Raw genomic sequence first — 15905 nt, forward strand, 5'->3', positions numbered from 1 at the left:
GACCAGCTGGGAAGCAGCAGTTTTTGCCAACAGGATCAGAAGACTAATCTTTCTGAGCACTGTGATATCATTGCCATCGAGTTCAAGGTTTTGGGGACTCAGGACTTTCATCTGTCTCCATCTGTTTGCTATCCCACCCACCCTCTTCCTCGGGCAACAAAGAGCCAGTCACAGGGACAAGGGGCTGGCAGTTGCAACCCAAATTCTACGATTACAACAACTAGGTTTGGACTCATTCCAACAATTAAAGTAGCATTTGTTTAGACAGTGACTTTCTTAGGGTCTCCAAGGTGGCTCCAGACAAACGTCCCTCTCCAGGGAAGGAGACTGTGGCCGATCTGGCTGGGGGTTGCCAGTCATGGTACAACATGGGAACTGCAGTCTGAAGGACCATGGCAGAGAGGGGGCAGAGTTCCCATTATGTTTCACCCTTCAGGCTGAGACCAATTTTTCAAAATACTGCCCAGAGAAGTCAGTAGAAGAGGTAAAACAAGAGAGAAAGATGTCTGGGAAAGCTGCAGCTGTGTTGGGAAGAACACTGCCCAGAGGAACACTCTCTTCACCAATACACATTCCAGCACTTCGCTGGGGAAGTGAAGCTGCAAGAACAACTCCAAGAGATGCTGCTGCAGCGAGCGAGCAGAGAGAGAGGCCAGAAGAGAGACAGGCATCTTCCTAGAGGACTAGATTCCTAGAGCAATTTGCTAAGAATACGAAATGGATCTGGGCGACTCTTCCCACCTGCACAAGTTTTATGAGCGAGTTCATTACTTCTTCCTGCTTCACTCTTCTGTTTGGCTGGAGAAGCACCAGCAGCACTTCGGTGATAGGGAGTTCTCCTCACAAAAGAGTAGAAAGGAGTTCTTCTAGAACAAGCCCTGACTCATCCTGGTGAGTCAGGCTATCATTCAGCTGAAGTTTGATAACTTTGAATCTCCAAATTTAGATGGGAACACAGATCTTTTCATTGGCAAGTGGCAGAAGTTAACCTTCTTCCCACTCATTAAAAGCCACGATGACCTCCTAAAAAGAGTGTGAACCAGGAACTCCCACTTCCTTTACAAATGATAACTGATCCCTGTCTTCATCGTGGTCTGCAGACAACCTTGAGCTCTGAAAGCACATCTGTTCACATAGAAAGTCAAAAAGTACTTAATATCTACAACCCATCATTTTATCTCTGATGCTTCTCTCAGATCTTAAAATAAATACCAAGCTGCTGCCTGCCACCCACCAAAACTGCCCCACTCTGATTTGGGGGTATTTCACTGCACCTTCCCTTTGCTGGTGCTGTTCTGCCAGGTGAAATGTCTAGCTGCAAATTGCATTTGGGATGTGCAAATATTTTAGGTGCACAATCAAAGCGCTGCAGATGAGAAATGACAAAGTAGGGGAGGAACAGCTGGCAGTAAAGCATGGCTTCAGTGCTGAGGTAAGAAGTCCAGTGAAGTGACAGCTACCACCACGCAGCAGAGACATCTGATCCACTCTGCCAGCAAGCACATTATTTCAAAGAAACATTTATATGGTATTTAACTTCATCAATTCATCAGCTCCCATCAAACCATGAGTGTCCCTACCTTACTGGATCTCTATCCTTAAAATAAAGCTATGTTTGCTGCAGTTACTGCTTCTGGGAGTGGTGCAGACATGATCTAGGGAAGAATCCCTTTATTTTTTTTAAAAAAAAAGGAGAGGGGAAGGAAATTGTCCTCTAGGTGAAATAAGAGGGGTGCTCAAAAGCTGCCATTCTGAGTATTTCCTTTCCTGATCCTAGTGCAGTAGGAGGCTGTAAAGCAGGAGTCCTAGCTAGAACTTCAGTTCAGCAAAACACCTGCAACAGTGAAGTGCAGGTGTCTTTTAAGCCAGAAAGATGTTGGTGGGAGAGGAGTTGGGCTCCATGATCTTTATGGGTCCCTTCCAACTCAGGATAGTCTATGAATCTATGAAAATGAAAGGCTAAAGAGATGAAAGTCACATTATGGGTAATGCAAAAATATTTGCTGATTATTTATGGAGAACTTTGAGGTTTTGGAAGCAGTGGTCTGCATATAGCAAGCAGTGAATGACACATGGTATGAGGCAATAGGCATGGGGGGAAAGCACTTTGCAATGTTTTAATAAATATTTCCCTATTAAAGTACGATCCTCTAGGGTTTTTTAATGACCTGACCAGCACAATTAATCAGATGCTGGAGGAAACATCTCTGCTCGTCCTCCTGGTGCTCCCAGGGTACCCCGGCTCTGCTGTGCCTCTGAGTCAAAGCAGGCAGGCTGGCACTTAGCATGTTGGCAGCGTGTCCCCAACTTGCTAACCCGTGCCCTTGAAGGGAATTATGCTCTGGACTTGTATGCACTGAGAAGGTTGAGCTTTTGCAGAGGATACAGCGCTCTGCCGCCCTTTCTCCCAGAACAGGCATTGTGTTCGTGCTGCAAGGAGTCTGCTGAACCACAAATCCAGCCAAATGCCTTAACATCACAGGTAATAAGAGTGCTCTTCTATAAAGCCTTACCTGTGAGTCTGAGTCTGGTCTCACAGTAAGAGAAAGCTTGCACAGGCATCAGCAGCAGTTATAGCAGGTCCTCTGCCTATTTCCATAGCAGCCCTTGGTAGGCAGCCCTGGCAGAGCTTTATACAGAATTAGAAATGAAATTCAGGGACTCACCTACCCCAATGTATCAAAAATTCACATTTCCAAGTCTTTACCTACATCCTCAAACCTTTCCCTGAATAGGTGTGTGCTAGTCAATAGGTCCCAAGGTTGATGCTTCCCTCTCTCTGGAATAGGGAGGGAAAAAGATAAAGGAAGCCAGGATGTGCATAGGAAACATAAGCAGAATTGGAGACTTTGCCTTGATAGTTTTTCCTGATATCGGGATATCTATGTGTGGTAGCTGGTCCCTAAATTTACTATCGTCCTACTCATCCTCTGTTTTGGACAAGGACCAGCTCAACCAAGTCTGCTGCCTTCCTGATGGACATTAGATAGGCCTTCTATTTCCTTCTCCTACCTGTGGCAGCTGGTGGAGGTGAGGGATCAGTTTGTGGCCATCACTACATGATTTTTACACTTAGAATTACTAAGGTGAGCAACTACATCCAGAGGTGTTGAAATGAGATGCAGAGAAGCATTTGCCTTAAGAATTTGATGGAGCAAGGCATTATTCCCTTTCAAGTATGAGAAAAGCAGATGGGTTTTGAAGTCTGCTCCTCTAATGGAGGGAAAGGTGGCAGAATCTGGCTGTTCTGAATCAGGGAGAATAAAACAGACATTAAAAATGAGTGTGAATGAATGATTGGCCTGTCTCTTTCCTACATAAAAATACCATTAGCTCATTCCATGTGCCACATGTTATTTACTGACAAGGTGGCTGAGGAGCCTGTGTTCTCCACCCCAAACGCTGCTGCTGAATGCACAAATGCATTTTTCCAGAGGGTAGATTGAGGCAGGACTGGCTCCCCAGCAGCAGCTAACACTGTTATTGGGTCAGACCTCTACCTAACCTGCAGTGGCACCAGGCAAAAAGCTTCTACCAGCACACGAAACTCTTCCCCAAACAGCCTCAGACCAAAGCACAGCAGAGGTGTTAATAACTCTGAGCCAGAGCCTTACCCTGTTCATGCTGGTGGTTGCCCCACCAGCTCTGGGAGCTTTTGGTAGCCGAGCTATGGCCAGGTAAGCTGTGCTGTGAACAAAACCAGTGCCTCAAGATGAGGTTTCTGGTTTACCCCTGCTCTGACAGGTAGGCTGGGGGGAACAGAAAGGAATCCTGCTCAGTCCCTCTGCCTCAAGTCACCTCTTGACTCTTTTAAGAGAATGATTTTGAAAATATAGACACAAGAGCAGCCCAGCTAGTAACCAAGATCTCCAAGAAGCCCAGGGTCTCTGCAATATGACAAGTAGTGCAACAGGTAGAGATAAAAGATCATGTTGTCGACATCCCAGTAGACCTGAGTCTCAGCAGAACTCAACATCTGTCCAGCTCTCCAGCCAATGTCATGTCAACTGTCTGTGGGTTCTCCTTTCTAGCCAAGCAGGGGAAGGATCATGCCCTTTTCTTTCCAAGGGATGGCAGACACCATCCCTTACCAAGGGTACATACAGACGTTGTGTTTTATTAGATGTGACAGTGCTGGAAGCCTCAGGTTGCACTTTTCAGAGCTGAAGATGCTCTCCCAGGGTGGGAAGGGTAGAACTTTTCTGTCTCTGGACAAGGGAACAACACATCTTGTCAGCATGCAGGGATAAGGCTGTGAATAAGACTCCAGACAGACCGGAGCCCAAAGCCCTTCGTCCTGCATCACAGACATAAAAAAGGGATACAGCTGAAAAGCATCATTCAGCGAATGAGACAAACGTCTGAGACTCAGTGGGAATTCCAAACTGACTGAGGGTGCCTGAGAAGCAATGTATTTAATTATGGAGAAACAAAGACAAGGCTGGTCCTGCTGCAGCCCAGCCCAGCTGTCTCCTCATAGCTGCGCCTGGGCTGCCGAGGGGGGAGAGAGCAGGGGCTTGACATGAGGTCCCACCAGAGCCCTGCACCCCCCAGGCACAGACCCTCTGTATGGAGCCTGCAGGTATAGGAGGTGACCAGAAAAGCTGGTACTCCTGCCATGCACCACCTCACGTTCCACTGGACAGCTACCTGGGGAGAAGCAGTTTTTGAGGAGTGATGGTTTCAACATCACCACATCAACATCCTCCTTACAGAAGATGCCCTTGGCTTGTCCCAGCTCCCACATGCTCAGGCCAGGGTCAGGGCCTCCAGGCAGCAGCTGTGGATGCAAACGAGCCAGCAACAGTGACTGTCAGCACCGTTTCAGCAGGAGCCTCACATCCTCCTCCTGGTTGTCATTTCCGATTCCACAGCCCCCTGGCCTGGACCATTTGCATCCATTGTGTCTGCAGAGCACAGACAGCAAGAGGAGGCTTCACGTGTGGAGCAATGGAGACACTGCTCAGCCCGATGACTAACCTCCTCACTTGGAATCAGAGACATCTCCCCACAGAAAGCAATCTGTTTCCTCCATAACCACCCAGGGGGTGTGGAGAGATGCAGAAAGTGAAGCAGATTTCAGCATGTATGGGAATTCAGAATGCAAAAAACAATGTCAAGCCTAACTCCCATCCTCACCCACGCTGAGGCAGAACAGAGGTCAACCAGGGCGCCAACTTTAACCAAAGCAAGATCTCTTGGAACCAGGCCCCTGACTCCAGTAGTACAGGAGTAATTATTTATAGAAATAGAAAGTTTTAGGCTTTTCAGAACATTTCTCAGTAAACAGGGCCTTGGGTTCCACTGCATGATAAGGGAACATAAGGAATAAAAATAGGTAGAGAGCCCTCAGGGAAAGAAAGCAAAGTGAACATTAAATCTGTTTGTGAAAATGTTTTTTCCTGTAAAATAATCTCTTTCAAGCACATTGCCAGCAGTTTGTTCAGCAAAAAAAAAAACAACCCAGGAACTTCAGGAATGGACAATTTTTGGAAAGATAATTAAACGAGAGGTCAAACCCTGTCTGGGGAAGCAGGTACAGCAATTACTTAGCCTCAGTGCTTAACAGTAGCTGAGAGACAAATTTACACAGCACCCATTTGGGCAGTTTAGGCTTCCATTTTCCTATTCCAGTGGCTCAACTGCTTCTAAACTACCTAATATCTAACCTATAATGAAACAGTTTCTTCTTCTTATAGCTGGGCTAAAAAGACAACCCAAAATAGCTTCCCAAACTGTGGAAAGCTGACACTCCAAAACCTGCCCAGGACTCTGACCTCTCTCCATTCTGATCCAAGCTATCTTTAGGTGATGCTATTTAGCCTGAGAAACCAGATGCAGCCACCGTGATGCCGATCAGAATTTCATTTCCATCTTCAGTGAAGGAAGCCAGCTAGCTACAGTGCCCTTTGGGCATGGAAAAGTAAGGATTTCTGTGCCCAGGCAGTTTAACAGAGGGGAGGCAGACTACAGTGGAGTAACACAGAGCCCAGAAAACAGGGAGATGCCCTGAGAGCGCAGGAAACAGCACCAGTTCTGGTCTCCATCTGCAGACTCTTAGCCATTTCTAGACGTCAACCACTTGCAAACTCAACACTGACCTTGCTTTGAGCAACAGGTCAGTCTAGATGACTTCCTCGGGTCCCCATCCAGAAGATATCTCTCCCCTGTGGTTACGAAGAGCCTGCACAGCATTGCAACAATGCCCAAAGAGAAGGAAAACCACCAGCAGGAAGGTGCTCAGCAGCAAGTTACTGGAAAAGTGGGAGACAGCTCAGGACCCAGAAGTCAGGTCATTACTGGACGAACTTGTAGGGAGATGCATCCTCTAGCTCCATGGGAAGGACCTGGCTTCTCCACTTTGCTGCCCGTCTACAGCATAGCACCAGCACTGGAGGAGGCACAAGGACAACTCCTGTCCATTCCTCCTGATGCAAGGGGCAAAGAGTTGAAGCTAGCTGGGGAGTAAAGAGGAAAGTGGCAGATGGGAAATAGGAACTAGCACAAGGGGATAAATCTGTAGTCACACTGCCTTCAACACTCATTAATTAATCCTGCTACCTTGGGGTAGTTAAATCACTGAAATAGCACTGGGTCCATTTGGGACTCTGTTTGGAAGGCTCAGGGCTGGGGTTTTTTGTGGCTCTTCATGGAGGTATAATAATACAACAGCTTTTTGTATTGCATACAGGCAGCTACTTCGAATCACTCTACACAATCAAGCCAGAGCTGAGCCCTTATTCCCAAGAAACATTCAGCTTCCCTCCCCCTTCCTCCCCCCTGCCACAGTCACATACATCACAGCTTTGATCTCGAGGGGAATGAGCACAAGATAGATGCTTCCCCTGATGGTTAATAACGAAGGCTTGGGTGGGAGTGCTGGGCATCAGGTAGAGCTGGCTGCTAAATGGGCTGCCTCCTGTAGAGGCAGTAGACCAAAATACTTGACCTTGTCTTCCCCAAGGCACCTGCCATTAGTCCTGGATGCATGGCTTGCTTTGTGTTGCCAGTCAAGAAGATAAACCTGTGAACACCAGCCTCTGCAGAGCAGCAAAGTGAAGTGGTGTTATGCCAAGAAAGACAGGCAGGATGATTCAGAGTTGCTTTTAAATTACAGGCTTCCTTCAAAGTGGCAGCCATCTGCAGTCACACAAGCTGCAAGACAAGTGCCTAGGGGAGACAACTCAGTTTCTTTACTAAATGAAGTGGAAGAGGCACCTTACTCACTCTCACTCACCCCAACTGCTACTGTTTCCATCAATTTTTAGGCCTGAATTTTGAATAAGAAATAGAGTTCCTATTTTAAAACCATCCTCATTCTTCACTCTGTGCAAAGTCAGTGGGAAAAACAAACAAAAAATATAATCTAAAGCTTTGATCCTACAGATTCCTGGAGTTGCTCATCACCTTTCAGAGAGACTCATGGCAGAATGGGTTTCTCCCTCCATGATGCAGTTGAAGCCACACAATTTTCCCCAGTTAGATTCCATGTGTTCAGAAACAAATGGGCCAGTTTGTGGGACTGAATTCAGAGGGCTCTTTTGACTCCTCCCTTGGTACAGCATGAAAAAAATTGATTTGAACCTCCAGCCTAAACTGCACAGAGGGGAACACAGGTCTTCCCAACAATTATTTTTAATTCCACATTAATGGTAAATGCAGCAGTACTTGACCACGACCTCTGCTATTGTTCCAATGACCATTCACTCATACTTCTTGTGTGAAGATGTCTCTCTCTAACTTCCTGCATCTCCTTAGAGCTGTATCTGCTACATTGAAAAGGTTCCTCCTTTAAAACCTTTATTTCCAGATGGGGGAAGTTAAGACTTGCCTTGGTTAGCAGAAACCTGTTATTCTAATCACTAAGCAGACAGCTCAGGTTTCTCATGGCAAGGCATGGCAGTCAATCCTTCCATTATTTTGGTAAATCTAGTCAGAAGGGGTCCTGGTTAAGCTGAACCCTTTCTGAACTAGACAGACTCTTCATATAGGAATTATATGTTAGCAGGGAGACAGCAGCCCCTTCCCAGACTGTGTGAGCTCAAGAACCACACTAACATTTTGGCTACAGATGAACTCATACTCAGCATAATTTTTTTTTCCCCTGGTCATATTTTGCCATCTCTCCCCATGGCACTTGTGGGCTGGAATCCCATTGGCAGTGCCATTTCCAGTCAGCTGGTAAGTACTATGGAAATGGAGAAAAAGTCCCACAGAGTACCCACAGTCCCAGCAACCAACAGCGATCGTTTTGAGGACCATTAGTTAGGAGGTTTGAAATCTCTTTAATAGGCAGGATGTTCATTTCCATGCTCCCTAGTTCCTTAACATTAAGGGTTCTGGTACCAAATTATGTGTTTTGCAGAAGTCTGTGTATATTATTTTGCATCAACCCAAGCGTTTTCATCAACCAAACTTGTAATATTACCCCAAAAATACTACACCAAGCTCCTTCACCAAGATTACTTTTTCCTTTACCCACAGTGATAGGAACAAAGGAAATCTTTCCTTCTATAATTCACAATTCAGTCTAATTCTTTGAGGCTCCTTTGAAATAACACCAACAGTCCATAAAATTTGTGATTCTCTGCATACATTCAAAATCCAGCGAGCTTAGTTACTGGTTTATTTGCATTTGCTTGAAGCATAAACACCAAAGACTTAAAAGCATCCCTGTTCGGAGCAGGTAAGGAAAAAAAAAAGCCAGAAGAAGAAATCCACAACAAAAAAATATCTCCTTCTCTCTGCATCTAGCAGGCAAGCCTAAATTAATTTTTATTTCAAAGCACTGTGTTCTGCTATTAACTGTACCACAGAGGCTATGGGATAGAAGGATGCAGAGATCTGCCATAACACCGTTCTGTGTATCATAAAAGGAAGAAATGGCTGAGGCTCCTGGCAGATTATTCACACGTTTAAACATCAGCAGAATGAGGATGCATCAAATTTGCAGGGTAGCAAAAACAATTGAGAGAAACGATGCTTGCTTGTGGTTGGGCACAGGCTTATTTTTCCTCAGAAGGGCTTGTTGTACTTTAAATTCCCTTTTATTAGAAAGAATTCATCAACAACAAGATCCACGCAATGTTAATCGCCTGTGTCAGGTTCTGTGGAATATTTACATATCTTCAGGCCTGTATGAAAATGCTACAGAAAGACCCCCACTGGAATAAGCCTTTGATCCAGCTGTAAGGCTGTTTCTACCCATGGAGGTGAATCAGCAACCAGCTCAGCTCACCCAGCTTTTATTTCTACAGCCAAGGACCAAAGGCCTCAGAAGATATGCAATCAGCTCCACTAAAAGATCAGAAGTAAAGGACTGAGGGACTCTGGGGCTAGCTGCAAAATCAAAGAGATATGTTCCCATTTTGCTTCTGCTTCACTTTGCAGATCACCTTCGGGGACCTGGACCACTTCTACAACTGGCAGTGGGTCTTTCCACCCAAGCAACTCTTCCTTTAATGACCGTAGGGCAGAAGCCTTGATAAACCTTGCACTTTGTGGTCACAGACACAGTTGTGTTCCCTCCTGCCCCACTCCCAGGTTGCCTACCATCCCATCCAGTTGCTTTTCACAGGTTTTGCTTTTAAGTTATTTTTAACCATTTCTTTCCCACCCGCCCCCATCCCCACTGCTACTGGGTGGTTCCCAAACTCTTCCCTTACTCTGAGGCAAGGAACCTGTCACTAAATTCCAGCTCAGATTCAGTTATGACTGCTCTATACACTTCTGTTCTTACATCACTGTTCCTTTCCTCCTGCAGGACACAAAATTTAGATTGAAAAAAAAAAATCCCAAACAACAGGAGCAACAAAAAACCCAACAAGATCTTGTCTCAATCTTGTAGAGTATCTCCAGCCTGCAAGCTACATGCACACTGGCAAGATGTAGATCTGCTCTTTTCTGCAGGTACATGTTTTGTAGTTTGTAAGAGGAAACCAGAGACACAAAGTGATACAGAGAAGAAATGTTTGCACCGAGCTCAGCTTGCTTAGGGTTCTGCAGAGACTGCGCTGAGGAAAAGGTGTGACTCTCATAAAACTCTGAATAAATTACATCCTGGAAGATTTAAATTCCTTCTCCAGCCAGAGAGAAAGCTGTCCCCTTCCCCAGGCTGGACCACTGCTCAGGGGTGGAGGCTGCCTGCAGAAGGAAGGCATGACCAGACCTTTCCATGTTAGAGAGGTCTCCTCCCAGGACACGGGGCTGGGGGTATGGGGATCATGCCTGCAGGAGTTCTCACGCTGCCTAACTGAGAGCAAGTAGAAATCCCAGCCCTATGTGGGTCACTGATGTTTAAAGCTCCCAGAGGTGAGATGTGATGCATGAACTTCATGGCTACAGCGGGTTTCCCTAAAATGTACTGCTTTCCCAAATGACTGCCTTCACTCCTGGTATGCTTTAGAGGCACACATTGCAATTTGTTTGCCTCTGATGAGTTTGTCACTCTTTAGAGCAACAGCGGAGACACAAATGGCATTTAGAACTTTCTCTAGACAGCTTAGATGCATTAATTAAAACTCATTTGATTTCAGGCATGATAATTTGTTTTCCTTCATTCTGCCATCAACAGTTTGGGCGCCACCTTATCTTTTGCTATGAAGCCTAACCACAGCAGCCCTTTTAGCTGAGGGCTCAGTCACCAAGCATCTGTTGTCTTCTGGCACCAGAGACTGCGGAGCTGGGCCATTTAGAAGACGTTTCTAATTACCAGAGACAAGACAGAGGCAATAACCTTCACAGGTTGAACTAGCAGACTTAAGAACAAGAGTTAAAACATACATTGTGCAAAACAAATTAAGTGGCTTGGCTGAAGACAAGGTGTATTACCTAGCTTTATATTTGCTTATCTATAAAATTACATGCTTGTGAGAAAGTCCTACTTCATTTAATGGATAATATTTCCTTTCATTAAACTTTTTATTGCTCCATCTCATAGAGAATTTCCCTGACAATTCAGTTATATAAGGTAGCTTTCATGCATGACTGGAACACAGCTTCCCCCATTGGTTTGTACAGACCCTCCAAGAACACTGCTGGTGGTATCATCATGGGGCTGACCCCAGAGAAGAGTCATGGAGCTGAAATAGCCCTCTAGAAAACCAGGGCTCACTCTCCTGGCTCCCCCATTTTTCATTGCCCCATCATGGGCAGGCCATTGTACTGCCTGTGTCTCCCCTTCCTCTGTTCTGTGGGTTCTGGTTGGAGAGGTTTGCCAGATGACCTCTATGAAGCCATTATTTGCACACACACACAAATTAAGGACTTTCCCATAAGAATAAGTTCTTAAACACTCACTGATTAAAACAAGCTAGCATGGTCCTTCTAGCTATGGTTAACCCAAGAACCTTTATAGTAGATAGGTTTGCAAAGATTTGCAAATGAGACCATGTTCTACCATCAGCTAATTTTCTTTGGGAACTCGCATTTTAAAAGAAGATTTTCATCATTCCTCTCATCCCAAGAGGTACCACACACCTCCCCAGGCAAAGCAAAGCCAGGTCCATGTAGACCTGCCATTCAGGGGGTTCTTTTCCAGCTGATGACTTGATGCAGATTAAATTTTAAATCCTATTCAATGATCACATCTTCCTTCACGATCCTTTACTGCTGTGCAGAGAATTATTTTAAAGATTTTAAGCTTCTTTTTTGAGGGTTTCGGGGTTTTTTTTTATTTTTTTCATAAGAACGAAAAAGTCCAAGTAGTTCGATCGGGACATGGGAAGACAAAGTCTCCTCAGATTTCCCAAATCACAAGTTATCCTCTAAGATTACAGCAGTCAGTTTCCTATATTGCTAAAGCAATGAAGAACCAGAAGTTAAAATAGAACAATAAGCACCCAAGGGCCCCACGCCTGCAAACGAAGAACACAAAGCACATGAAGAACTCGATTTAAGGAGCAGCTTGGTGGATCTGCCCAGAGATACATCACCATTGCTCCTACAGGGTCAAGCCATGAGAAAGAACCAGAGGATTTGTAGGGCAGAGGAGGTTTAAGGGAGGAAACAAAACCAAAACAGATTTCTAGCTGTACTGCATAGAAGACAAGAAGACCGATCATTTTTCCAAACACTGTAATCTGACTTGAAGGGGTTCTTTAGAAATGGCATTTGCTCTTCATTTTTTAATCAAATGGATTGTTTCCCTCCTCAGAACGGGGCTGAGCCTTTCAGCATCGCTACAGAGTAGAGACGCCGCTAATAAATATTTAAAGGCTCGAAGCTTTAAGTGAAAAGAAGGATTTGTTGGATGATATTTCACTTTCCTTAAACTGTTTGTTCACCAGTAAAATTGAAAATTTTAATTTTATGGTGATTGCTCAGCGGGCTGATGTTCAGACACTTCCCCAAGAAACCCCAGAGCCAGGAAGACAGTCTATAAATAACTGCCTTGGAAATAAACTTCTTCGAATTGGACATAACCCAGATCAGATTTTCAAGCATGTTGTAAATTACCCACAGCCAGAGCACAGGTCAAAAATATTTACTAGCGCTGAGCTTCATTCCTCAGATTCACCTCCCGGGAGTATTTTAAACCTGGAGTAGATGATGCATTCGGAGCCTGAGGTCCAGTTCTGCTTGCTCCCAGCCCCAGGTGGTTATTTATCCTGGCACTGATGCAGCAGCATTGCTGCTGGTGCAAATGTCCATGAGAACCAGAAGCATCATCTGAATTTTCTATTATGTTGATACCAAAAGGATTGCTTGTGATTAAGGGCTGCTTGTTATAAAGGTGGCTTGGAAAGTACAACAATAGCCTTAGAGAAATGCAGGAGAGCAGAATTGTGTGGGAGGAGAGAAGGGGGGAAAGAAAAGGAAGGGAGGGAGGTGTTGTACCATCGCTCTCCCAGTGAGGAAACAGGGAACAGGCAGATCCCCTCCTTAAAAGGATCAGGGTAGTGGCTATGTGGGATAAGACATGCTATTTTAGGTGCCATTTTGTACCACAGTCATTTAGCTCCAACACAGGCTGTCCCTGCCAGTGGAGGGTGCCCCAGCAGCAGTGCCATGGGGAAGATGACTTCAGTCACTTGCTCAAGGCACAAATCAACTCCTTGGCTTTTATGGATTAATGCCTGAACCACCACTGAAGTATCTACTCTATGTCTTTTTTTCCCCCCCAATCTGCAAGTAATTAAGGTGTTTGATTTATTAAGTCTCACCTCCCTGATCCCTATCTGCTGTGCTTGTTCTGAAGCTCTTCTTGGGCACGCACAGTCCTTCCTCTCATGCCTGGGAAGTTCTCAGCAGACTTCAGACACTGCAGCTAACTAACCAAAGAAAATATTAGAAGAAAAAAGAGGTGGAGACCATTCAGAGATGGAGACCTGACTAAACTGCTGAGGGAAGGATAGGTTCTCACAGGTTTGCTGCAAACTGCCAACAGGGTTGGCACTAAAAGGGTTGTCAGGCATTGGGACAGGCTGCCCAGGGAGGTGGTGGAGTCACCATCCCTGGAGGGATTTAAAAGGCGTGTAGATTAAGTGCTTAAGGACATGATCTAGAGGTGGACTAGTCAGGGTTAGGCTGTGGTTGGACTCGATCTAAAGGGTCTCTTCCAATCCAGGTGATTCTATGATTTTGAAGTCCTGCCAGATGGTTTTATCTAAGGGCTGAGACAGCCAGTGCTATCATGTCACGAGACTTCCAGTCACCAGTAGGGTGGCCAAACACACAGCCCCATTCCGGTCAATCAAACTGTACTGGCATGAAGGGATGGCAGAATTCAACCCTAAATCTACAAGAAGATCAAGATGAGGTCAGTACTTGAGCAAGATGAATTGCATTCCCCTCCTGCATTTGCTGCATGGTGCAACCCTAGCTGGAAAGCTCAAAGCCAGGAAGAGAAGAAAAGCTCAGACCTCAATTCATTTATAGGAAGTGCACATGTAGCGTTCACCTGCCAAATCGGGATTCATAGCTGGAAGCTGCGATGCTTTTTAGAAGGAGCACACATCACAAACTCTTCATGTTTCCAGGAGTCTGACACAGCTTTCAAGATAAAAAGCTGATGTGAAGAAGCATCCATCAAAACCCCTCGGGAGATGCTTTTTTTTTGTGATTTCTAAGATAATCTTCTGCAGCTTCGAATTCTGATCTAAGCCTGAGCTGTGGAACTCATGCATTTTTTCAAAGAGACAAACCTAATTTAGAAAGAGTGTGTCATATATTAGGCATCGCAGCTCTTAACTGCTTGTATTTCCATGCATGTGAGGTATTTTACTTGATTTAAGAATTTCACAATATGCTTCAACTAAACAGTATATTCTTAACTAGTTGTACAACCTTAATTGTCAAGAGGGCTAGCCAGACCAAGACAGAGACTTTTCTGAAGGTAGGACAGGGATGCTTCTTTTTTCAGATTACTTTATATTAGTTTAAATGTAAAACTCTCAGGACATCTGGGGTAAAGTTTCAATTAGCAACTTCAACTAAAAGTTCAACCCATGCAAATCCGATGCAGCACCATCGCATCCTGTACAGTCACCTTGGGTTCCAGCACTCATCTGCCCCTTTGCATCCTGCTGTGCACTCATCCTCTTATTGTCAAGGTTCCCAACATCTTCTGAACAAAGCACTGGCCTGACACAGCAGCTCTACAGGCACCAAACACATATGGACACTGAGATGTCATTTTCCCATTGCCCTCGCAGCATAGGCATGTGCGTTCCCTGTGGAGTCAACACAGGGAAGAAGGCACTTCAAAGCCCAGACACAGCCCAAGTGTCTGACCTTTTGGGTCTCTCAGCCTCTAGAAGTACCTCTTTCCTGCAACTATAGAGCCTGTGGTCCCAGACTTGGCAATTCAAGTTAGAAGATTAAATTCAGAAAGTTGAACCCAAGCTTCTCTGCCTTCACAGCACCAGAGACTGGAAAGCCCCCCTCCTAAACAGGCATGCCAGGTCCTCATGTAAGCAGATTCCTCCTTCCATCAGGGAGGTGACTCCACTGTACACCAGTGAAAATCACCCCTCTGAAGCAACCACAGGGTGCACAACTACCATCCTTCTTGAATTTTCAAATCAGTGCCCAAGTATTGCAGAGGAGTTTGGCTCGTTGTCTTGGTGAATTTGGCTCCAAATGAACCTTCATAGCAGAGTGCTGTTGGCTTTGTTAGAGCATCCAGCCATCCATCAGTGAATGCTATCAGGAAGAGAAGTACTCCAAGGCACTGGGCCAGGGGAACAGAAGAGACAACCCAAGTAGGTCAGACCCACTAGAAAGACCAATTCAGCCCGAACTATTCAGCACATCATCCACCTCAGAGGGTCCTGGGATTTCAAGACAAAAATTGCAGTGTGTCCCTCTAGAGCCAAAGCAGTGATTTCATCCATCCTAAGTGTTGATGGGAGCAGACAATGGAACCTGTGAGGTCCCTTGCTCTGAATATATGTCAACTATTGACTGACTCATGCAGTAGATCCAACAGCTACAGGGAGAACTCTCAGCTTTTCCAGTTCCCTCCCAAGTCAGTCAGCTGGAAGGGGTATTCTAAGATCACATTTATTAAGCAGAGCACTGCTGCTTCATGTACCTCTGACTCAGGAAGCTGGCTGGTGGTATCCATGTGGGATACACGGATTGGAAATATCCTTATCTCTTCTCTGCATGTCCTCCCCTTAGATTTTAATGTTACTCTGACAGACAGTTTTGTCCTTAAAGGGCAAGAAGGCCTTATATAGATAGGGCTATCTCTATAGACTATCTATATATAGATAGACTATCTCTCTAAAGTTAGTCAAAGGAGAGGGAGGTAGAAAAGGTGAATAGGACACAAGGATGCCCTGGTACAAGGAGAAGGCAGAAACTTCAGATGGAACATGGTTAAGGCAAAGAAAATTAACAAGGACACGGTCACAGACATGGACATAGAAGAATGGCAAAGGGAGAACACTGAATGTTCC

This window comes from Gallinula chloropus (genome assembly GCF_964237585.1).
Source record: "Gallinula chloropus genome assembly, chromosome: 11".
Lineage (NCBI taxonomy): Eukaryota > Metazoa > Chordata > Aves > Gruiformes > Rallidae > Gallinula > Gallinula chloropus.